Raw genomic sequence first — 25418 nt, forward strand, 5'->3', positions numbered from 1 at the left:
AGCACAGCTCTGAAATTTATGTCACCTCCAATTACATCTGTACTTTTAGTTCACATGAGTGATGACAAGTTGTCTGTATCATGTCCTGATGAGGTTGCATTATCTACTTCTTGTCATGACAAGACAGACAATTACCCCATTTTCACTGAAAGCTGTAAGGCTAAGGTGTGCAATAGAGTGTATCCTTTTATTTTTTATTTTTTTCCCTAGCTCAAAGATCAGTTTACAGTAACATTATCTTCTGTGAAGTCTCCTGGGGAGAAAAGCAATTTGGGCGTCCCCTCCGTAACTTGATTCACAGACTCTGTTGAATGCAGCAGATACCTCATGTTACTGTCTTATCGATCCTGGAAACCGCATAATAGATGCCTCATCTTCTGTCCATTCTGCCTCCAAACATCTCTCTTTACACCCTCCTTCTCATCCTCCCCACCAGTCTCAGGCGGGGGATGTATTGCTTCCTTTCCCATCTGCTCTCTCCACCACTGTCAGTCTTACCTCCTTCCTTCTTTTAGCTTCTTCACTCCCTTCTAATTCACTGGCCCTTTCTTCTGTCTACTCTCTGAAACAAGCCTCCTCTGTCCTAGATATAAAACAAAGCAAACAAAAAAGCCTTAGCCAAGTTGCTCCATTAGTAAACTACCCAGATCCTCCCCTCCTTTCTCTTCCAAACTTCTGGTCTCCACCCACTGCTTCCACTTTTATATCAACCACTCACTTTAACCTAGTTCCACCTCCAGAGTCCAGTGAATCTACTGTCTCCTCTCTCTGCAGCTGATTATCCAATTTCAGAGATGTTCTCTTTCTTTGAATTCCAAGAGAGTTTTCTAATCAGTCCTTCCATCTCTGTTTCTTTTTGCTCTTCAACACTTTCTTCTCCACAACCACGCCCCCAGAAATCTCACCCACACTCACTCAATTCTCGCCTTGCACGGCACTTTTTAGCAGCTGTGCCTACCCAGGCAAGTGCAAGCAGCATGTCCTCATTTCACAGACTTTGCTTCCTGAATTGCAGCAGGTGGAGACTAGATGTCTGGCAGGGAAAAAGGGCCTGATTCATTCCTAGCCCTGCGCCTCCTGACATTCCTGTCCTTCAGCCTGTTTCTCATTCTGCTATTACAGACTTACCTCTCCCCTCAGATCAGCACATTGTTCCATCTTGCCAGCACAAATGCTTATTAGATCTGGATCCTGAGTTTCCTCCTGAGGTTTAACTCCACATTTTTGCTAGCTGCTAAATATTTACACTTGATTTTCCTATCATCACCTCATACAGGAATAAAGCTGAAGAATAAATGTACTCACTCCTGAGGGGTCAGAGGAACATGGTATTCTTTCCGATTCACAAATTTCTGTCAATGATACAATCATTCACTTAGTCTCCAAATTCCAGTCATTTTAGCTTCCTCTTCTTGCTCTAGTCACCAAGCCTCCTTAATTCTTCCTCTGTACTTCTCTTTTCTTTGTTTTTTATTTCCACTACTAGCATTTTTTTTCCTTTTTCTGCTTTTTAGGGCCACAGGTGTGGCACATGGAAATTCCCAGGCTAGTGGTCAAATCGGAGCTGCAGCTTCCAGCCTACCACAGCCACAGCCAGAGCAACGTGGGATCCGAGCTGCGTCTGCGACCTACACCACAGCTCGTGGCAATGCCAGATCTCCGACCTACTGAGTGAGGCCAGGAATTGAACCTACCTCCTCAAGGATGCTAGTCAGATTCATTTCCGCTGTACCATAATGGGAATTCCCCTAGCATTTTTTTTTTTTTTTTTTTTTTTTGGCCATGCCCGCAGCATGCAGAAGTTCCTGGACCAGGGATCAAACCCACACCCCAGCAGTGATCGAAACTGCTGCAGTGACAACACCAGATTCTTAACCACCGCACCACAAGGGAACTCCTTTTTTTAAATCAGCATGTTGATTTCTATACCCTGTCTGCCACTAGATTAATCTTAATAAAACTCTGCTCCCAAACATTTATTGCCTACAGTAATCAGAAGTCTTTCAACTACAAATAAAAGAACCCCATTCATACTGACAGATTTAAAAAAAAAATGTATTTGCCCACACCTAATTGAAAAGGCCAAGGGTATCTGCCTTCAAGCATGGTTACCTAAGAATCTAGGTACATCACCGGGAATCTCTCCCTCCATCTTTTGGCTATGGGTTGGCTTCATCCTCAGGCACACTCTTCCTAAATGTGACAGAACACCACTTCCTTCAGACCTATACCGAAGAAATATAGCATCATTAGCAGAAAGAGAAGACTCTCAATAGTCTAGCAGAAGTTCCAATACTGACTCTGATTTGCAAGACCTGAATCATGGACCTGTCTCGAGAGCCTGGGGTGATGTCAACCCACTCAACCTACATGGAGTAAGAGTGGGAAAAGCATGGTTCCTGTAGAAAATAAGGGGGCTATTACAAGATAAGGAGATGGGCTTGTCTGTAGGCAAAGGCAACAGATGTCTAATACACTCTCCCTTGACTATACAATACAGTTAAATTCCCTTAGTCTGACATTCAGGATCCTTGTACCCTAATGTGGCTTAAAACTTCTTTCCTATTTTCTCACCCTTATTCAACACAAGCCTTTCACTTGAGCCAATCTTTTTTCCCCCAAGTTTTTTGAGATATAATTGACACATAACACTGTAAGTTTAAGGTGCATAATAGTGGTTTTATATAAGTACATATCACAAAATTATTACCACAGTAAGATTAGTTAACATCTCCATCACTTCACAGCTACAATTTACTTTTTTCCTTTTTTTGCTTTTGAGGGTAGCACACAAGGCATATGGAGGTTCCCAGGCTAGGTGTCTAATAGGAGCTACAGCTGCCGGCCTACCCCATAGCCACAGCCACGCCAGATCCAAGCCACGTCTGTGACCTATACCACAGCTCATGCCAACGCCAGATCCTTAACCCACTGAGCAAGGCCAGGGATCAAACCTGCAATCTCATGGTTCCTAATCGGATTTGTTTCTGCTGTGCCGTGATGGGAACTCCCATACCTACAATTTTTCTTGTGCTTAATTTTAATTATTTGTTACCCTCTGATCTCTCCATGGTCTTCCTATCTCTGCATCTTTGCTAATGCCACTACCCCATCACATCTTCAAATTCTAGCCATCCTCCAAACCCAAGATTCATCTGTTCTTTTTCACATCCACCTAACCCTCCAGATTGCAATGACTTGTGCTTTTATTCACTAGATTAACTTTTGTTGACCATGAACTAAGCCAAAGAGGATATCACTCAAAAATCAGAAACCAGAGATAATATCTGTTGTCAGATTGTGGACAAGTAACCAAAAGATCGGTAAAGATAGAGAAATCCAGGAGTTCCCATTGTGGCACAGCAGAAATGAATCTGACCAAGAACCATGAGGTTTCGGGTTTGATCCCTGGCCTTGCTCAGTGAGTTAAGGATCCAGTGTTGCCGTGAGCTGTGGTGTAGGTTGCAGATGCGGCTCAGATCCAGCATTGCTGTAGCTATGGCGTTGGCCAGCAGCTGTAGCTCTGATTCAGCCCCTAGCCTGGGAACCTCCATATGCCGTGGGTACAGCCCCAAAATTGCAAAAAAAAAAAAAAAAAAAAAAAATCTGGTGTAGAAATGAGTATTTATTTAGAATTAGAAAATAAACTACAACCAATTACAAATTTTGAAAAGTTAACATATCAAAAAAGCAATGGTATATTTATTGATAAGCTGCCTGACACCCCTCTACAATACTTGTTTGAAACACTTCTGACCATAATCAGATCTTCATTTGGCAATTATTTTTTAATATTTCCTATAAAGAAAATAGAGGAGTTCCCGTCGTGGCTCAGTGGTTAACGAATCCAACTAGGAACCGTGAGGTTGCGGGTTCGATCCCTGGCCTGCTCAGTGGGTTAAGGATCTGGCGTTGCTGTGAGCTGTGGTGTAGGTTACAGATGCGGCTTGGATCCGGAGTTGCTGTGGCTCTGGTGGAGGCTGGCATCCACAGATCCGATTAGACACCTAGCCTGGGAACTCCACATGCCATGGGTACAGCCCTAGAAAAGGCAAAAAGACCAAAAAAAAAAAAAAAAAAGAAGAAGAAGAAGAAGAAGAAGAAAATAGAAAAATCAGTAAGGCTTTCTCTCTCTCTCTCTTTTTTTTTTTTTTTTTTTTTTGGTCTTTTCTAGGGCTGCACCCACGGCATTAGGAGGTTCCCAGGCTAGGGGTCAAATCGGAGCTGTAGCTGCTGGCCCACACCACAGCCATAGCAACACCAGATATGAGCCGTATTGGCGACCTACACCACAGCTCATGGCAACACCGGATCCTTAACCCACTGATCGAGGCCAGGGATCGAACCCGAGTCCTCATGGATACTAGTCGGGTTCGTTAACCACTGAGCCATGATGGGAACTCCTTTTTGCTCTTTATTATTGATATATTGCTGAACTTATTTCCACTTCACAAATCATATTTGGTAATGTTATATAAATTAGGATGCTGTCAAATTTGGAGAAAACTCTATCATCAATTTTTTTTTTCTATTTCTTATCCCTGAAATTTAGAAAAATTTTTCATAGGCTAGCTTCTGGATCCTAACATTTTAAACTTCGTTGTTCTTCCACAACATGCTACCAATGACACTGGTCTGTGGGACATATACATCTTATGATAAGAATCTGGCACTTCAGGGAGTTCCCATTGTGGTGCAGTGGTTAATGAATCTGGCTAGGAACCCTGAAGTTGCAGGCTCGATCCCTGGCCTTGCTCAGTGGGTTAAGGATCTGGCGTTGCTGTGGCTGTGGCGTAGGACGGCGGCTGCAGCTCTGATAAGACCTCTAGCCTGGGAACCTCCATATGCCACAGGAGCAGCCCTAGAAAAGGCAAAAAGACAAAAATAAAAAGAATCTGGCACTGTAGGTTTTCCCTTTGTGGCTCTAGGGAAATGAATCTGACAAGTATCCATGAGGACGCCGGTTTGATCCTTGGCCTCACTCAGTGGGTTAAGGATCCAGCACTGCCATGAGCTGTGGTGTAGGTCCCAGGTGCAGCTCAGATCTGGTGTTGCTGTGGCTGTGGCATAGGCCAGCAGCTGTATCTCAGATTTGACCCTTAGCCTGGGAACCTTCATATGCTTCAGGTGGAGCCCTAAAAAAAAAAAAAAATCTGGCACTGCACTTTTGGGTAAAGAATGACATGTGAGGGGGTTCCCGTCGTGGCTCAGTGGTTAACGAATCCGACTAGGAACCATGAGGCTGCGGATTTGGTCCCTGGCCTTGCTCAGTGGGTTAAGGATCTGGCGTTGCTGTGAGCTGTGGTGTAGGTTACAGACGAGGCTCAGATCCCAAGTTGCTGTGTCTGGCGTAGGCCAGTGGCTACAGCTCCAATTAGACCCCTAGCCTGGGAACCTCCATATGCTGTGGGAGTGGCCTTAGAAAAGGCAAAAAGAAAAAAAAAAATGACATGAGAGCACAAAGGTTGGTAGACTACTCTTAGGAGCAATTCTGTCTCATACACTGGAATGGCTAGCAATAACCTTACCCATGGAAGTAACAGTGAACCATATAAATTTATATTTTACTGAAAGCTCCACTAAATATATTTACAGCTCTGTTTCTGGCCTTGATATTTTGTGAATAGGGGTGACCTTGTGTGCTTTGGAAGGCATCTTAACCCTCTCTATGTCAGGCTGAAGTAACAACATAGAAAACAGAAAAGAAGGAGCTGGGTTGAATATGAATACAGTCATATTCAGCTCAAGAACAGCTCCCAGTCTCACTTGAGATTTGATGTGGCACTCAGAAGTCAAGTCCCAGGTCTCCTTCCAGCAGGCTTCTTCCCTTCATCTTTCCAAAAATTCTACACTCCAGAGCAGTTTCTTTCCCAAAGGGGAGTGTCCCAGATCAGCAGGCAGAGCTGTCCCACTCTCAGGTTTCTCTAACCACCCAGACTAGTTCCATGAGTCCTTCCCAGTTTGAAGAAGTGTGAACCCAAGGGAACTAGCCAAAAATCTAAGCTGAACTAGGGCCAAAAGAGAGATGCCAAGTTAAATACAGTGTCCTACGTGGTCAATTGTAAAATTCTAATGCCTGCTGCTGAAATAATGTTCCCCCAAATAAATGCCTACCTGTACCAGTTCCCAGGCTGGATTTAGCTGACCCAGCTGAAACGGCCATTCCACCCTGATCACCAAGGGCACTATTATTTCTCCTTCTCTTTAAATAAACTGTGAAAAATTGCAGTTTTTCCAAAATGAATTTTAATACGTGGAAAGCAAACTAGAGCTGTGTTTTTAGTGTTCTCCTGTTAGAGCTGAAGCTCCATTTTCATGTGTCATTCCCCCTGTGCAGGAGAGTGCTTCTTCCACGGAAGAATCAGACCTCAAAGAACTGTGCAAGGAAGGCCTGGTCCAGAATAATTTGAATTTTTTTGATAACTGCTGGCGTCCATCCTTGATCTTTTATCATTCTTTTGAGCGACTTTAAGAACCAAAATACCTGATTAATACAAAGCTAGGAGAAATAGTGAACTAATAAAAGGAAAAGTTTTCATCAGGTTAATTCTATCATGTTGAAATGAAAAAAAAAAAGAAGTGTGGAATACTGTAGTTGAGTCATACTTTCCCCAGAGGCTTGTAGAAGTAGAAGGTAAAAGCAGTTAACATTTATGGAATATTACCGAGCATCAATCACTATTATAAGGGCTTTACTTGTATTTACCATTTCCTAGATGAATTGATGATAAAGGCTGTGTGAGTATTAGCTATCTTTAATTCATCTTGCAAGGCTGCAAAGTTTAGAAATGATGTAGGTATATATATTGCTTGGCATGTAGTAGGTGTTCAATAAACATTGGCTAATACTAGTTTCTAAAGAAGGCTTGAAGGAACTATTCCCTTATCACTATAGAGTGATTTTTCAATCTTGGGTGGAGGGATGAAAACAAAGATAATAATTGCCTCCAGTTAGTTGTAGGACTATAAGCCTGAGATGGGATTGGATTTGTTCTGTGTGGCCTTGTAGGAAGGATAACAAACAGTAAGTGGAAGGTCCTGATAAATAGGAAGAAAGGGAGGAGATAGGGAAAAAGAGAACAGAGGAAGGATTTAGGGGCTGTCTTGAGAAGTAATGTGCTCCCGCTTGTCTGTGGGGCTAATCTAGAAAGGACAGGAACAAACTCTTAACAAGGACAGTTGTAAAGGGAATGCAAACATCAAATAAGCTTTCAGATAAGAGATATTTTTACCAGAGATCTAATACTTCAAAATTTCCCAAATAGCTTGAGATATAAAGGCCTTGGAGAATTTTCACCAGCACTCAAGCGTCACAGGACAAAGTTTTCCATCAAATGCAGTTCTGATTAATGAAGCAAAGGATAAGAATGATTCCTATATAAATCAATTGGTAACCGCCACATCGCTAAATTTTAAAAGTTCCTTGAAATTAACAAGAGAATAAAACTTTCCCCATCAGCTCACACTCCTGAGGCCAGTAACTCAGTGACTTTTATTTTTTTGCTGCTGCCAGAGGACAGTGGATAATATTTATAAAGTTTTAGGAAGTTCATTAATCAGATGAGTGTGATAATGTAATTCTTAGAAAATGCTAGATCTTTTTTGCGAAGTAAAGAATTGCTCCTCCTGTAACAGTTAATTCAACACCTTTAAGTATTTTATTTATTTATTTATTTATTTTACTTTATTTTATTTTTTAGGGATGCATCCGCAGGATATGGACATTCCCAGGCTAGGGGTCCAATTGGAGCTGTAGCCCCTGGCCTATGCCACAGCAGCAGCAACTCGAAATCCAAGCCGTGTCTTCTACCTACACCACAGTTCACAGCAACACCAGGTCCTTAACCCACTGAGTGAGGCCAGGAATTGAACCTGCATCCTCATGGATACTAGTTCATTAACCTCTGAGCCTCCATCCCTATAAATATTTTAAAAATAAAACACTAGGCAAATATTAAGTGCCATTTTTATTATTTTCAGTCTCACTCAACACATTTGTTGACAAAGTGAACTTCATTATAGAACCTGGGTTTTTTTTTTTCCTTTAAAAAAATACTTTTTCTCATTCACTTTAAAGAACCCACTTATGGAATTCCCATTGTGGCGCAGCAGAAACTAATCCGACTAGGAACCATGAGGTTTCGGTTCGATCCCTGACCTCATTCAGTGGGTTAAGGATCTGGCGTTGCCATGAGCTGTGGTGTAGGTCACAGATGCGGCTTGGATCCCACGTTGCTGTGACTGTAGCTTAGGCCAGCAGCTACAGCTCCGATTAGACCCCTAGCCTGGGAACCTCCATGTGCCACAGGTGCAGCCCTAAAAAGACAAAAAGACACACACACACAAAAGTAAAGAACCAACTTAGAACGTAACAAAATAAAATCTAGGAGTTCCCATCGTGGTGCAGCAGAAACAAATCCGACTAGGAACCTAGAAGTTACAGGTTCAATCTCAGTGGGTTAAGGATCTGGCGTTACTATGAGCTGTGCTGTAGGTGGCAGATACGGCTCAGATCCCGAGTTACTGTGGCTGTGGCTGTGGCTGGCAGCCGTAGCTCTGATTAGACACTTAGCCTGGGAACCTCCATATGCCACAGGTGAGGCCCTAAAAGGACAAAAGACCAAAAGAAAGAAAGAAAAATAATCTATGTTAACTGGATAAGGTAAAATGTACACATCTTACAAAAATGTTATGAAAGTTCACTGTAATATAGTGCCAGAGTCACATTTCTAATTTTTACTTAATTTAAATTCAACCAAACCCTAGTCAGGCATTTTGTGAAACATTACACATTTAACACACTAATATAAAACAGTATAGGGTATGGAATAATGATTAAAGTGAATTGGTGCTAGGCATGACTGGTTCAAATACTAGCACCCCTACTCACTAGCTATTAATTTAGTCAAGCTACTCAAACTTTTGTGCTTCAGCTGTAAAATGGAAATAATGAGTATCCAGCTCATCAGGCTGTTGCAAGTTAATACAAAGAAAGCACAGGCATGTAGTAATTGGTCAACAAATGTTAGGTGCCATTGTTATTAGTACAAATATTAAAGGGGAGGAAAATATATTACATTTCATTAAATCCGATGCTGAGTTAAAATACAGTACCCTAAGTTGCTGTGGCTGTGGTGTAGGCCAGCAGCTGCAGCTCCGATTTAACCCCTAGCCTGGGAACTTCCATATGCCAAAAGTGTGGCCTTAAAAAAAAAAAAAAAAAAAAAAAAAAAAAAAAAAAAACCGAAATAGAGCTGAGATTCTGAGAAACTGGACTAGGGCCAGAAGCCAGCTACATGGCTTACCAGCAGAGCCATAGGATGAGGCAAGCTTCAAGAGGAAGGCTTATAATGCTCCTAAGGAAGACAGATGCTGCACACAGGGTCCCCAGGCTCTCCCGAGATCCCCTTTCACCAGGCCAGGTCCAGTGCTGAGCCCTCAGACAATGTTGATGGGACAAAGACACTGCAGCAGAAGCCAGGGTGGGCATTTGGTCAGTGAAACAGTGGTCAGTATCTCCCCAGAATCACTACATGGTTCTATGGCAAGAACTAGACAAGATAGTGAATTTTCTGCCTGTTCTGCAGGATGGGGGCTCAGAGTCAAATATCAGTTGATTAAGGGAAAATAAAGAAATGTGATATTTCCTGCACAGCTGTTTGTGAACTGAAATCCATTGCCACAACAGATAGCTATCTGGAATGGATGACTACTGCCCCTGACTCTCCCAGTTTGGGTGTCCAGGGGGGATAAACTCAGATAATCAAGCCCTCTTAAGTTTAAATGAGTAAGGAGGATAGAGAGGTTTTAAAAAATTACTTATTGGTCGGAGTTCCCGTTGTGGCTCAGTGGTTAACGAATCCTACTAGGAACCATGAGGTAGCAGGTTTGATCCCTGGCCTCACTCAGTGGGTTAAGGATCCGGTGTTGCCGTGAGCTGTGGTGTAGTCACAGACATGGCTCAGATCTGGCATTGCTGTGGCTCTGGCGTAGGCCAGTGGCTGCAGCTCTGATTCGACCCCTAGCCTGGGAACCTCCATATACCGTGGGTGCGGCCCTATAAACGACAAAAAAAAAAAAAAAAAAAAAAAATATATATATATATATATATATTACTTATTGGCGTTTTCCTGGGGTGCAACAGGTTAAGGATCTGACATTGTCACTGCAATGGCTGGGTCTGCTGATAGAGCAGGGTTTCAATCCCTGGCCCGGGATTTCCATAAATAAAGAAATAAAAATGATTTATTGGAAGCATTTATCATCCCATTCCTGGCTGGTTAGGGAATGTAGTCTAGTGAATTAAGCTTCAAATTGTGGAAAAGTTTGTTAATAGAGGAAACATTGGCAAATTGAAATAGTTTATTAACTTTAATAGTTACAACCTTTTACAATCTAGTCCAGAGAAAAAATACACCTGGAAAAAAAAAAAAAGTCATGAAGAATGCAACATGGTCACATGTTGGGTTTGGTGCCACCATCTGCTGATATATGATTTCATTGAAGGGGTTGAAAACTAAACAATCACTTCATGTTTGTGGAATATTTTATCATTATTTATAGCTGCCAAAATGTATGTCAATTTCAAATAAAGGGCAAGGAAGCTGGAAAAGAATTAAGGACAGCTGGGATCAGTCATCAATAAAGTGTTTCTTTATTGATTTCATTGAAACTCAAGGTTACCTTTAGTGTTTTCATGTCTTTTTGTTTTGTTCTGTTTTCATTTTCTACTTCCCTCTTTTTGTCTTTTCCAGCAGTGAAAGCCAGCAGACCCGTGCGGTTTTGAAGTAATGTAAAGTGTTCAGGCAAAAAGTAAGAGTTTGAGTCACTTACTTGCTCTTGAGTTGGGGATTTAACCCTTTCATCTCCATTTCTTCACAGGAAAAGGGAGATGACAGTGCCAACCTTACAGAATGAAGATGAGGGAAATGGCTGTCAAGAAATCAGCACCTCACAGATTTTGAAAAACTTAGAGTTACCAAAGGGGCAGGATGTGGAGGAGGATGGACTGGGGGTTTGGGATGGAAATGTTAAGTTGGGTTGTGATGATGATTGTACAACTGTAAGTAAAGAAAATCAAGACGACATAGAGTGGGCACATAATCAGTGGTGCCCATTATTCTTTCCCCTTTAGAAAAAGGATAGGAGGAGGAGTCCGTCTTAGAGCAGTGCTTCTCAAGTTTTAACATGTATGTGAAACATCTAGAGATGTTACTAAAATGCATATTCTGGGGAGTTCCCATTGTGGCGCAGCGGAAACAAATCCAACTAGTATCCATGAGGACGCAGGTTTGATCCCTGGCCTCGCTCAGTAGGTCAGGGATCTGGCAGTTGCTGTGAGCTGTGGTGTATGTCGAAGATGCAGCTCGGATTCAGCATGGCTGTGATGTAGGCCAGCGGCTATAGCTCTGATTCAACCCCTAGCCTGAGAACTTCCATATGCCATAGGGGCGGCCCTAAAATGCAAAAAAAAAAAAAAGCAAAAAAACCACATTCTGTCTGGGGTGGGTCTGAGATGTGGCTGGTCCTAGATCATACTTTGAGTAGTAAAATTTTAGAGGTAAAAAGAATATGGACATCGTCAAAGGAAAAATATTAATATATGGGGAAATATACCAACATTTATAGAATGCATGCCTAGAAATATATACATAAATACATCTTTTTTGGGGGAGGGTGCTCCCTCAGCATATGGAAATTCCCAGGTTAGGGGTCAAATCGGAGCTGTAGCCACCAGCCTACGCCATAGCCACAGCAATGCCAGATCCGAGCCACATCAGTGACCTACACCACAGCTCACGGCAGCGCTGGCTCATTTAGCCCACTGAGCGAGGCCAGGGATAAAACTTGTGTCCTCAAGGATACTAGTCGGGTTTGTTACCGCTGAGCCACAAGAGAAACTCTGAATACATCTTTTTTTAATCCTCAAATTAATTGTGAGAAGTAGGTCTTACTACCATTTTACAGAGGATGGTAAATGGAGGATCAGGTGCACTAGCTCAGAGGAGGTCTTTATCATTCCAAAGCTTACTTTCACCATGCACCTTGAGAGAGGACACAGAGTCTGACAGATCAACAGGAGGTGAGGACAAATGAGACTAAGTGGGAAAGAAGGACCAAGTAGGGGTGGGCATCAGTGACCTGTAGAGGGAAAAATGAAGGGGATATGTGGGTGCATTTACCAGTGAGCGTTAAGAGTGGAGTAAGGCCTTAGCCCTCCCTCTTTCTTCCATGTCCCATAAGCCAGAATAGCTACTGTTCAAGGTCCAATCCTTCATCCTGTCTGTCACATCACCATCAGCAAAGCACCAGTGCAGCTATCACCTTCCATGCAGTGAAGGAGTAGATCTAGGCCAATATCACCTCTCCTAATTATTTCTATGGTTTACCAAGATAAGAAAGAAAATGCACTAAGTCAGAAAGAAGAGAATTAGGTACTGTACTTCTGAAAGGAGTTTTTCAACCACTGAGTTTAGGAGAGAGTTCATATCTAATCTAATTTTAATATTGCCCTAGCAAACAAGAGCTGGAGCCAAAGGTATGAGTCTGTGATTACAGTGAGGTCTAGCATGTGACAGTCTGACAGTCACATGATAAGAAAAACATGCTGCCATAAATGTCTTACTGTAAGGTAGCAAATATTGCAGTTCTTAATTAGGCTCCATAAACTGTGGACCTCATTTGGGGCAGACACAAAAAGACACAATTATTTTTTAATATAGTTTAGTTAGTTTATTTTTGTCTTTTTTTTTTTTTTTTTAGGGCCGAACCCACAGCATATGCAAGTTCCCAGGCTAGGGGTCGAATCAGAGCTGTAGCCTACACCACAGCCACAGCACTGCCAGATCTGAGCCTCATCTGCGACCTTTACCACAGCTCACAGCAATGGCAGATCCTTAACCCCCTGAGCAAGGCCAGGGATTGAACCTCTGTTCTCATGGATATTAATCGGGTTCGTTACCACTGAGCTGCCATGATAGGAGCTCCATATGTTAACTTTATTTAATCTTCACAAACCTATGGACTAGGTACTGATATGACCATTTTACAGATGCTAGGGCTGATATTCAGATGAATTAATTAACTTGCTCTTGGTCATACTATTGGCAAGTGGCACAGTCAGGACTTTTTGTTTTTCCTTTTTAAGCCCACACCTATGGCATATGGAAGTTCCTGGGCTAGGGATCGAATCAGAACAGCAGCTGGGGTCTATACCATAGCATCGGCAACATCTGAGCTGAATCTGCAACCTACACAGCAGATCCTGGCAGTGCCAGATCCTTAACCTACTGAGCAAGGCCAGGGATCGAACCTGCATCCTTGCGGTTGCTATACTGGGTTCTTAACCCACCGAGCCACAGTGCAAACTCCCAGGATTTTTTTTTTTAAGCAAATGCTCTTGGAGATGATGTGAGCATTGTGATAGAAAGTGGTAATTGCTTCCCTGTAGCAATTACCCTCTCCTCCCTTAGCAGAAACCCAATTTTTATCTGGGTACACTGGCATCTGGAATAAAAGACTACATTTCCCAATATTTTTTTTTTTTGCAGCTAGTTGTGTTCATGTGCCTAAATTCTAGACAATGAGATACATATAGAGATGTTTCATGGTGTTTTGGGAAGTATTAATAGCTATCTCTTCTGTGTGTGGTCAGCCTGCCTCATCAGCCTCCTTTCTGAGTTCCTGGTTCTTAGTTCTCAGGCCATTCCCAATAGGGCCAGACTCCACTTGTTAACTCCATCACAATTAGCTGACACCTTTACCCTCCCAGAGTCCCAGCTCAATTCTTACCTCCTCCTCCCCTGCGGATGACACTGTCTGTTCCTTTGAGCCCCTCATGATGAAAAGTGAATCCCAGATGCCACATGAGCACCGAGGAGCCTCTATTCCTTTCTAGCTTCCCTAACACTGACCAAGGTTCACAGCTGGTCCTTGATGCCTGCTTGTGCTTCCCTCTGTGAGCTTGGAGCCCAGCTCTAAACCCCAGAGAGCTGGCCCGCAATATGTCTCATCATGTCGTAAACACAACTTTGCTTAGGCCCCAGAACATCCAGAACTACTGCTGCCTGCTCTGCCCTTTCAAATCAGATCCCTTTGGCCACTGACACCTGTGTGAAATAAACTGAACTTTGTCACAGGCCACCCCACCACCTTCAACAAGACATTAGCAAGCTGTTATGCTTTCCAATGAGCAAAATGCCACTGTACATTTCAGTCATATCCCTGGACGGTAAGTCACAAATCTGTCTCTGCTTAAAATGTTTCTTCTTAGTGTTATCATTCAAAATGCCATTTTGTGAAGAAAGAGGGCAGCACAACAGGCAGAAACCCTTTTAATAATAGTGAAAGATATCTAACTCCTCTTGATTTAAACTCTATATAAAATTAGGTCACTTTTAAGTCAAAGAAGTATGCCTAAAATTTGACCATTATTTTCTTTTTTCTTTTTGGTCTTTTTAGGGCTGCCCCTGTGGCATACGGAGGTTCCCAGGCTAGGGGTCTAATCAGAGCTGCAGCTGCCAGCCTAAACCATAGCCACAGCAACGCAGGATCCAAGCCACATCTGTGACCTACACCACAGCTCATGGCAACACCAGATCCTTAACCCACTGAGCAAGGTCAAGGATCAAACCTGCGTCCTCATAGATGCCACTCAGATTTGTCAACCACTGAGCCACGACAGGAACTCCTCTGGCCATTATTTTCTACTCATTATAGAGATGTGAAAATCTAGTCTAATGTCAAGAATCCATTTAGATCAAGAAAGTTAGTAGAAGACACAAGTTGGCAAAGAGTCTCTAATTTGAGTGCATTGTCTAAGTCACAGCATGCAATGCAGTGATTAATTTTGGTTTTGATTGAGCAAATAGGCATAAAGGGACTGCTTGTAAGGCAACATTAGTCTCGTTAATGTCAAGGGAGACCAATCTCTTAAATATGAGTTCCAAGGGATGGCTCATAAGGAAAACTAACCCAAGAAAGGGAGAAAAGTAGGAGATCTTATTGTTAATTATTTTAAACAATTTCAAAACCCTTAATTGCATTTGAGTATGGAAAACCAATGGGGAAATGAATCATTCTTTCTCTGTCTGTAGGTCTGGAATCAGAGGCTAACATTGTTGATCTGGAGTTTGTAAGAGAAAAGGAAACGTGACTCCATTTTGAACAGGCAGAATTTCTTTTTTCTTTTTTTTTTTTTTTTTTTTTGCTTTTTAAGGACGAACCCTCGGCATGTGGAGGTTCCCAGGCTAGGAGTCAAACTGGAGCTACAGCTGCTGGCCACAGCCACAGCCACAGCCACAGCCACAGCAACTCAAGATCCAAGCCGCATTTGTGACCTACACACCTCATGGCAATGCTAGATTCCCAACCCACCGAGCAAGGCCAGGGATCAAAACTGCATCCTCATGGATAGTAGTCTGATTCGTTTCCACTGCGCTGCAACAGCAACTCTAAGTATGCATAATTTCATTTGACATAATGTTGCTCTGAAACCCATCTCCCAGGACTCTGTAAAAGATAGAAAAAAAAATGAAATTGCCAAGGAGAACATGAGTTCCTCATGGGTATTAAGGTAGTGTCCTTATTAATCCAGAATAGGTGTAGAAGGCCAATCAACAACAAAGAAAGGATCAGGATTCCTTTTGTGTTGATATAAATTTTGCCTTACTTAAGTGAAGGCTAAATGGAAAATCAGCCTTCCGTGATGACCTGCCACAATACATTTTTTTGGCCACACCCACAGCATGTGGAAGTTCCTGGGCCAGGGACAGAACTCACTCCACAGCAGTGACCTGAGCCACTGCAGTGACAAAGTTGGATCTTTAACTCACTGAGCCACATGGGAACTCCCACAATACATTTTTAAAATAGTAAAGGTATTGTTCTGGGATGTCTTCCTGACTCTCCTGGAGATTTAAATACTACTTCTTTGTACTCATTGCAGTCGGGTCATGCCTTCAATGGAGCAAGCATCCTTATATTGTAATGGCTTTAGCTCACCCAGCTCAAACTAAGATTATTAGCTACTTGGGGTAAGGGACTATTTTTTTTCTGTGGATTTTTGGTGCCTAGCATGGGGCTGCCAATATGTATTAAATCAATTAATAATTTTGTTCCATTAAGTAGTAGTATAATGCTAATTAATATAAGGTCAGCATTCCTATCAACAATGATTTGGAACAAAATTGGTGATGACAACTAAAACTTGTTTCCTTTGGTTTCTTCTCTAAGATGGAATCAAATATAGCAGACAGTTTCATCTGTTTATGACTTTTAGAAGCACATTTTTTCAGGAATATGATTCATGGGAAGAAAAGGCCATTTTCATATAAAATTACTGTGTCAGTGTTGCAGATTTTAGTGGTAATTTAAACCCTGCTTCTTTGAAATACATTTGCATTAGTCAGGCTCCTTCCAAAGAAACAGAACTAAATATATACATAGAGAGAGAGAGAGAAAGAGATTTATTATAAGGAATTGGCTCATGTGATTATGGAGACTGGCAAGTCCAAATCTGCAGTGTGGGCCATCAGGCAGAGACCCAGGAGAGCTGACAATGCAGATAAAAATCCAAAGGCAGTCTGCTGGAGAACTCTGTCTTATTTGGAGGAGGGTCAGTATTTTTGCTCCATTCAGGCCTTCAACTGATCAGATGAGGCCCACCCACATTATGGAGGGCAATCTGATTACCAATTAACACACTTGCAAAAGCACCCAGAATAATATGTGACCATCTGGTCATCTTATGGTCCAATCAATACATAAAAATTAACCATCATAACATTCATATGGCAGGTGGCAGTGTCTATATAGGCATGTTCACTGTGTATTGTTCTGCACAATGAAGGTTTGGAGTAAATCTCAACTGAGTAGACCACAGCTAGTTTTGTGTGATTGTGCCCAGCATGGGCTTTTGCTTCACAGAAACCTGGGTTCCAGGCCCTTCCACAGATCTACAATCTGTATGATACTGAGCAAGTTATATAAAGTTCACCCATTTCAATTTTTTCATTTGTGTTTTAGGAATAATAATAATATTGACTTCATGGAGTCATTGTGAGGATTAAAATTAAATGCATGTATAGCACTTAGTGCTAGGTACATAGTAATAAGTCAGTATTAATGATTGTTATAATTATTTCCTCATGATTTTCTCCCCAATTATATAGTAAATTTCTCAAGACAGAGAATTCATTTTTAACCTCAGTCACCCTCCATGCATAATCCATCATGTGCAGCTGATAAGTACTTACAGGTTTAACTGGTCTCAGATTCCATGACTTTCCTTTTATGATGAGAATGCTAGGGGCAGAAATACATTTTTTGGGTGTGGGGGGGTATTTTTAAGGCTGAGGCATGTGGAAGTTCCCAGGCTAGAGGTCAAATCAGAGCTGTAGCTGCCAGCCTACACCACAGCCACAGCAACACCATATCTGAGCTGCGTCTGCAACCCATACCACAGCTCATAATGATGCCAGATCCCTAACCCTCTGAGTGAGGCCAGGGATCTAACTCACATACTCATGGATACTAGTCAGATTTAGTACTGCTGAGTCACGACAGGAACTCCCAGGAATACATTTTAATAGCAGAATTAGTGCTCATGTTTTTGTTTTTTTTGCTTTGCCTTGTTTTTTTGATTTTTAAGAAACAAATATGGCAAAAAGTTTGTTATTGAAGTAGTGGGGGAAGCTAGACAAATCCATGAAACAGAAATAAGCTCTAAATAGGCTCTGGTGAAGAAAGATAAGTTCCTTCAAAGGCATAAATAAATTTGTAAATGGATTGCAGTGACATGGAACTAGAGACTCTCACACTATGTGAAGTAAGTTCGGAAAAAGATGAATACCATATGATTTCACTTATATCTGGAATCTAATATATGGCACAAATGAACCTTTCTACAGAAAAGAAAATCATGGACACGGAGAACAGACTTGTGGTTGCCAAAATGGAGTGAGTGGGTGGGACTGGGAATTTGGGGTTAATAGATGCAAATTATTGCCTTTGGAATGGATAAGCAGTGGGATTCTGCTATGTAGCACTGGGAACTATGTCTGGTCACTTGTGATGGAGCATGATAATGTGAGAAAAAAGAATGTATGCATTGTATGTGTGACTGGGGTCACCTTGCTGTGCAGTAGAAAATTGACAGAACACTGTAAGTCAGGTATAATGGAAAAAATAAAAATCATTATAAAAAATTGCAAATGGAATGGTCTGGAGCACATGTATAACATTCTGCAGGCCTCAGTTGCATAACAAATTGATGTGAGTTCTAATCGAAGAAACTCCAGATTGTTCTGAAGCAAATTCAAGAGATTATATCATTCATTCTATATAATTCTATTTCAATATGTGTCTTTTTAAAAAGGACTTTCCGGAGTTCCCGTCGTGGCGCAGTGGTTAACGAATCCGACTGGGATCCATGAGGTTGCGGGTTCGATCCCTGCCCTTGCTCAGTGGGTTGGGGATCCGGCGTTGCCGTGAGCTGTGGTGTAGGTTGCCGTGAGCTGTGGTGTAGGTTGCTGTGGCTCTGGCGTAGGCCGGTGGCTACAGCTCCGATTCAACCCCTAGCCTGGGAACCTCCATATGCTGCGGGAGCGGCCCAAGAAATAGCAACAATAACAACAACAACAACAACAACAAAAAAAGACAAAAAAGACAAAAAAAAAAAAAGGACTTTCCTTTTTAAAAATCAATAATACTATCACTTTCTCTAAAGTCAGGAAAAATTCAATAATACTACTAATACCCCATGCTCACATTTTCCTTATTATAATTATAAAAACTTTTTTAAAAAGGATTTGTTCAAATCTAGATATCAGCAAAGTCCTGTTGTTACTGATTGATATATATTTTGAGGGTTTTTTTCATTAACCTGTAAGTTTCCTCAGTGATCTTTCTCTCTTTATTTATTTATTTTTTTTGTCTCTCTTTTTTTAAACTTGCAGTTTTATTATTGAAGAGAAATGTCATAGTCCTGTTTAGATTTTATTGATTGAATATCCATGGATTCATTAAACTGTGGTGTAGGTCGCAGACGTGGCTCCGATCCCGCATTGCTGTGGCTGCGTCGTAGGCCGGCAGCTGTAGCTCTGATTAGGCCCCTAGCCGGGGAACCTCCTTATGCCACGGGTGCGGCCCTAAAAAGACAAAAGACACACGGGTGCGGCCCTAAAAAGACAAAAGACAAAAGACTAAATAAATAAATAAATAAATAAATAAATAAATAAATAAAAATGTTATTTTATGTTTTGCTTTTTAGGGCTGCAACTGCGGCCAGAGCCACTTGGGATCCAAGCCTCATCTGCGACCTACACCACAGCTCATGACAAGGCCGGATCCTTAATCTACTGAGTGAGGACATGGTTGGAACCCGCACCCTCATGGATACTAGTCAGGTTGGTAACCCCCTGAGCCACATTGGGAACTCCCCCTTTCCCATTTTTTTTTTCTTTCCCCATTGGAAAACCCAGTGGATTTAACAACCAATCCCATGGCCATCCAGATACAAGTCAATATACTGGTTGTTCCTCTGGGAAGGTAACTTTCCAAGCCAATCAGTGGCTCTGGCCTAATCCACAGAAGCAAGCAAGAAGAGGAATTGGCTTCAGAGAAAGCATTTACAGAGTAGCTACCTGGACCTAGCTCTAGGCTAGACCGTGTGTACTAGTCAGGGTTTTCTTGCCAAGCAACCAATTGACTTGAGCTGATTTAAAACTGATAAGGATTTTTGCTTATCTATTTTTAAGACTTTGCTGTCCTGAGCAATTTTCTTAACCCATAGAAACACAATCACATTGAGAGAATGCCCCGTTGGTGATGTTTTACAGAACATTTTATATCTCCCATGGATTTTACTTCTAGGAAATTTAATCAATTGTTTTCCCTCATATACAATAGAATTTTCCTTTAATTGGTTCCTTAGTGCCCAATTAAATAATAAGCATGCTAATTAAAAGATTAATAACAACATGTAATTAACTTTCAAAAACTAGTGAATTTATCAAAGGACTAGACATTAGGAAACCTTAATTTTAAACCTAGCTTGTTAACGATGCACTCTATTTCTATGCTTTCTTCCATTTCTGAAACTAATGTAAAACTGAAAATGATTACTAGCTAAGATTTTAGTAATCACTCATAAGTAGTAATTCATTCCATAAGGAGATAGTCGAAAAATGAGAGAGATTGCCCTCTGGATTTTAAAACAAAAGTCAACACTGAAATGCGCCTTAAAGAAAGAAACAAAATAGCCTGCTACCTGATTAATAGAGTGAAGGTTAAGAATGGTAGTGAGACCTAGTCTGCCGCAAGAGATAGGAAAAGGAGATTCACAGTGTAAACATTGGTAGAGCCCAGTTAATTTATGTCTTGAGGAAAGAGAACTCAGCCAGCTTCTACTTAGTATCTGGTCTGCCTGGTAGGTATTTTCTTAGAGCAGAAATGCATGCATTGGGCTATCTTAACATAATGCCATTAAATATAAGTCTCTTATAAGTACTTCCTCTTCTAAGCCTATGCTCCACAAGGTATCTTCTGATCATCTGGCTTATTATGGGGTTTCCATTCAGAGAATAAGAGGAAGAAAAATCAAATAATGGGCCTTTTGATCCCTGAAGGTTTTATTTCTCATTGTAAATTAATAAAATACCTTTCTGATTTCATATGTCAGTCTTTTGGGGGTGTTTGCTGAAGTGAACATCCCCAATCTGATCAACTTCAAAATATTAATAAAACATTCTCCAAGTTTTCCCCAGGTAATCCCCTCTGCACTGGTGAGTGTCAGGCAAACTTTTTCCATTCCAAATTGTCTATACTCTTACTAGCAAGCACAGCATCCTCCAGGTCAGCTGCAGAATGTAAACAGAATGGTGGATGTGACATCCAGAAGTTAACTTGCTTTTCTGTCTTCACTTGTCCTACCTCACTTGATCTCTGTGGTAGCAAATACAGCTCCTAGCACATAGTAGGCCCTCAACCAATATATGTTGAAATGATGGCTGCTCTTGTGCATGTTTGATGGTTTCTCACAAAGAATAAGGAGGCAAACTCAACATTCTAGGAGTATTTTTGTGACTGTATGAATGGACGATTTATTCTTGGAGTGTGGCCCTAAAGACAACAGTACTTCCCACAACTTGGATGACTTTTTTTTTTTTTTTTTTTTTTTTAAACACAGATTCTCAGATTCCCAGGGGGAAAAAGCAGTGCAAATAAATGAGGATCACACAATCATCGCCACCAGCTCAGGGCCTCTCTGGGGTAAGTGCTAGTGATTCAGCCCTCCCCTTCCAAGTCCCTTCTGTCTCCCATCAGGGTCCCAAGCGATTTCCACTCTTCCTTGCTGCAGTCCTCAGCAACCACAGTAGCTCTACTTTGGCTGCTCCTGACTTCCCTGGGTGGAATGGAAAGGAATAGATCTAGCTTCAGGTGTGTTCCTGCAACTTTCTGAGCACAGATCCTGCCTGCAGCCACCTTGAACCTGTGGATAGGTGACGGTGGGGCGGGCTGCATCCATTCCTAAATGCTAGGGTAAGTCCCAGGGCTAACCATGACCAGATGGCTGTGTGGCCACACCCAGCCTGAGAGCTCCAGGTGTTTCTCAGAACCCGAGAGTGAGAATAGGCGGGCATCTCCTCCTGGCTGGTGCTCTGGGGTGAGGTTGCTTAGTGCCGCTGCAGGCTGACACCTCCACTGGTCCCACAGGGTTCAGATAGAGCCAAAGCCAAACTGCAAACCTGAATGGACCAGGAAGAGATAGGCACATGCTGCTGCTGTCCCAGAAAAAGAGCCAGACCTGGGCCTCCATTAAGAAACCTTCTTGGCCCTGCCCCAGATGCCACACATGTTTACTTTTCAAAGGTCTTCCCTCTTATTCTTCCTTCACATGCTACATATGGGTTAACTGTACTGCTTCTCTCACAACATCTGGGAGCTTTCTGCTTTTCCCTTAATCAAAGTTTCCTGCTTTGACACAGGGGTCAGGGATATAGCCAATCCTGGGAAGCTTATTGCATTTTGTTAAATAAAAGTGAACTTTTATGAGTTCTCTGTTGATCTAACAGGTTAAGGATCTGGCATTGTCACTGCTGTGGCACAGGTTCATTCCCTGGCCTGGGAACTTCCACACGACATGAGAGCAGCCAAAAAAAAAAAAAAAAAAAAGTGAATGTTGCAGTTGGCAGACTTTTTTATTCACATATGGCTGTTAAATAATAGCCTTTAAAAGATACATAACTCTCCAGAAATAGCATCTGAATTTCCTTTAATACTAAGGATGGGGTTGTGTAAGTGACCTGGTCATTTATGTATGCAAAATTGGAGGCTAACTTTTTATCAGAAATGGAGAGAGGAGTTCTCATCATGCCTCATCGGAAACAAATCTGAGTAGTATCCATGAGAACGCAGGTTCAATCCCTGGACTTGCTCAGTGGGTTAAGGATCCAGTGTTACTGTGAGCTGTGGTATAGGTCACAGATGCGGCTCGGAGAGGTATGGCTGTGATGTAGGCCAGCGGCTACAGCTCCAATTCCATGCCTAGCCTGGGAACTTCCACATGGCACAGGTGTGGCCCTAAAAGGACAAAAAAAAAAAAAAAAAAAAAAGAAAGAAAGAAATGGAAAGACAGACATAACAGATGAGACACAGAAGTAGAGAAGCAAAATATAATGTAATGCCAGGAGTTTTCAACATTTGGTGTTTGGATTTTGGACATTAAAATTATATAAAAGTAAACATAGTTTAAACGTATACAAAATGTTACTTTGTAACTTAGAATGCTTGATTAGGTTGAATCTTTAAATTGAATACAGTGGATTAAAAGACCAATCAGGACCAAGCAAATATTGCATATATCACAGATTTTCTAGCTCCTAAATGATTATTGTATTCATGGTGTAAGATTATGGGAAATGATATGAAAACTAGAGAACTATTTTAAGAAAAACAAAGAGTAACTTCTGTAAAACATGTTATAGTTTGGGAATATACCTAGATTGTCAAAGAATGCAAAAGAAAGTAAAATTTATAAATTGAATTGTATCTGACTAAATCCAGAGAAGGCACAATATAAACAAAGTATCAAAATAATTAATTCTAGTATTCCTTTTTTTTTTTTTTTTGCTTTCTAGGGCCGCATGTGGAGGTTCCCAGGCTAGAGGTTGAATCAGAACTACAGCTGCTGGCCTACACCACAGCCACAGCCACGCCAGATCCAAGCCACGTCTGTGACCTACACCACAGCTCATGCCAACACCAGATCCTTAACCCAATGAGCAAGGCCAGGGATCAAACCTGCAACCTCATGGTTCCTAGTCAGATTTGCTTCTACTGCACCACAACGGGAACTCCAATTCTAGCATTTATGAAGCAACTTGCATCTTAACTGTTACTGATCATTTAAAATCCAATGGTATATATTTTTTCATATATGGGAGTTTATATTAAGACAAATCATATTTTTGGCTAAATTAACAAGCAGGTAATGATTTTTCCTTAATGAACTATATCAGCTCACATCTACTTTTGTTTTGTTTTGAGCTTTTTAGGGCCGAACCTGAGGCATATGGAAGTTCCTGAGCTAGGGATCAAATCAGAGCTGCAGCTGCCAGCCTACATAACAGCCACAGCAATGCAGGATCTGAGCGGCATCTGCGCCCTACACCACAGCTTGTGGCATCGCCGGATCCTTAACCCACCAAATGGGGCCACAGATCAAACACGCATCCACATGGATACTAGTCGTGTTTGTTACCACTGAACCACAATGGGAATTCCCCATCAGCTCACATCTTGAGTATTCTGAAAGCTTCCTCAGACTACACAATTTAATATTTCCTCAGACTGTGGTTATATAAAATGAAATAGCTATGTTAAAATCACCTGCTTATTTTTCCTAAGGTGGACCTTCAAGACAGGATAATTTAATGGACTTGGGGCTTGTGGGTTTTGAGCCTCAATTGTGCCTTGGCACTCAATATTAAATCAATTAATTACCAAACTGCCATCTCATTTTACAATGACCTTAAAGTCTCGAGTGAACAGTTAGTGGTCTAGTGGTTTAGAAAATGTCGGTGAGGTAAAGTGAAGTTCTGTTGAACTTGCCTACAACTAAAATTAAAATTACTTTCTTCTTCACAACTTTATTTCAGGTACAATAATAAAGGTCCACAGATTATTTTCTTTACTCCACAGCATAGCAATCCTCAGCACTGCTATGAGGGAATTATATCTGAAAGCATCAACCACCTAAGGAAGCCCAGGGCCAGAAGTGAGAGTCTTACTTTCAGGGTTTTTGTTTTTGTTTTTTTTTGGCCATAATCCTAGCATATGGAAGTTCCTGGGCCAGGGATCAAACCTACGCCACAGCAGTGACCTGAGCCATGGCAGTGACAATGTTGGTCCTTAACCCTCTGTGCCACAAGAGAACTCCTTACTTCCAGTTTTGTTTTTTTTTTTTGTTTGTTTGTTTTTGTCTTTTCTGGGGCGGCTCTCTCAGCACACAGAGGTTCCCAGGCTAGGGGTCGAATCGGAGCTGTAGCCACTGGCCTACACCAGAGCCACAGCAACGCGGGATCCGAGACTCGTCTGCGACCTACACCACAACTCGCAGCAACACCGGATCTTTGACCCACTGAGCGAGGCGAGGGATCAAATCCACAACCTCATGGTTCCTAGTCGGATTCGTTAACCACTGAGCCAGTTTTGAGTTAAGTTTTCCCCCACATTTTGATAGTAAGCTCAAAGCTAATTTGCATTACAAATTAATCAATATTATACCATGAGTTCTGTTATAGCATTAAAGGGATTTTTTTTTCATGCAAGTGATCCTGAGAGAACAAATGTTATCACGTAAACTCTCTTTAAACAGATAATTTTTACAAACTGTACTGACAATAATCAGATTGCACAGCATTATTAAATATACAGTGTGATACATAATTTTCTGGCTTCAGTTGATTCATGAGCTTTCAAAAGGCTCACTCTATCTGAATGATGAAACAAAGGCAATCGCTTGCAGAGAAGATAGCCGAAACTATTTGTGGATGCTGAGAAGAAAGATAGGTAAGAGCAAGATATTGAAGATCTTATATTACTCCCAGAGATGATACTGCTATAGAAAGAAATATAAGGAAATAACACACTTTGAGCCCCTCGGCACTGTGTATTCACAAAGATATCTTTACTCCACAATTATTTCCTCTGAGCACCATATTGAGGACATCTCCTCATTTATTATTAAATTTGTTATGAAAAAAACTTCTCTATTACTTGAATGTATAGTGTTTAATAGTGTAATTATTGCATCATGGTTAAACTGCATCAGTCTATAAGTAGCAAAATTTAATCTTATTAAACATACCTTTACTCTCAGTTTAACATTTAATCCATTGACATCTGAGACAGATGAA

General features: G+C 41.4%; 1 long non-coding RNA gene across 10 annotated transcripts in view; it reads left to right on the top strand.

The window, feature by feature from the left end:
* LOC106508004 (uncharacterized) overlaps nucleotides 1-25418 on the top strand; it is a 98522-nt gene that overhangs the window by 67352 nt on the left and 5752 nt on the right. For 4 of the 10 annotated variants that reach the window (XR_014824413.1, XR_014824410.1, XR_001304490.3 and 1 more), the window contains 3 exons: nucleotides 10755-10812; nucleotides 19271-19406; nucleotides 21188-21270. This is a non-coding gene — a long non-coding RNA (uncharacterized LOC106508004). Of the gene's footprint in view, nucleotides 1-10754; nucleotides 10813-19270; nucleotides 19407-21187; nucleotides 21271-24962; nucleotides 25072-25418 lie in introns of all 10 variants that reach the window. The other 6 variants (XR_014824416.1, XR_014824412.1, XR_014824411.1 and 3 more) reach the window with 2 other exon arrangements.

Source organism: Sus scrofa, chromosome 13, assembly GCF_054392235.1.
Source record: "Sus scrofa isolate SSC_HxYL_T2T_F1_AM1 chromosome 13, Sscrofa_HxYL_maternal_Yorkshire_Landrace_v2.0, whole genome shotgun sequence".
Taxonomy (NCBI): Eukaryota; Metazoa; Chordata; class Mammalia; order Artiodactyla; family Suidae; genus Sus; species Sus scrofa.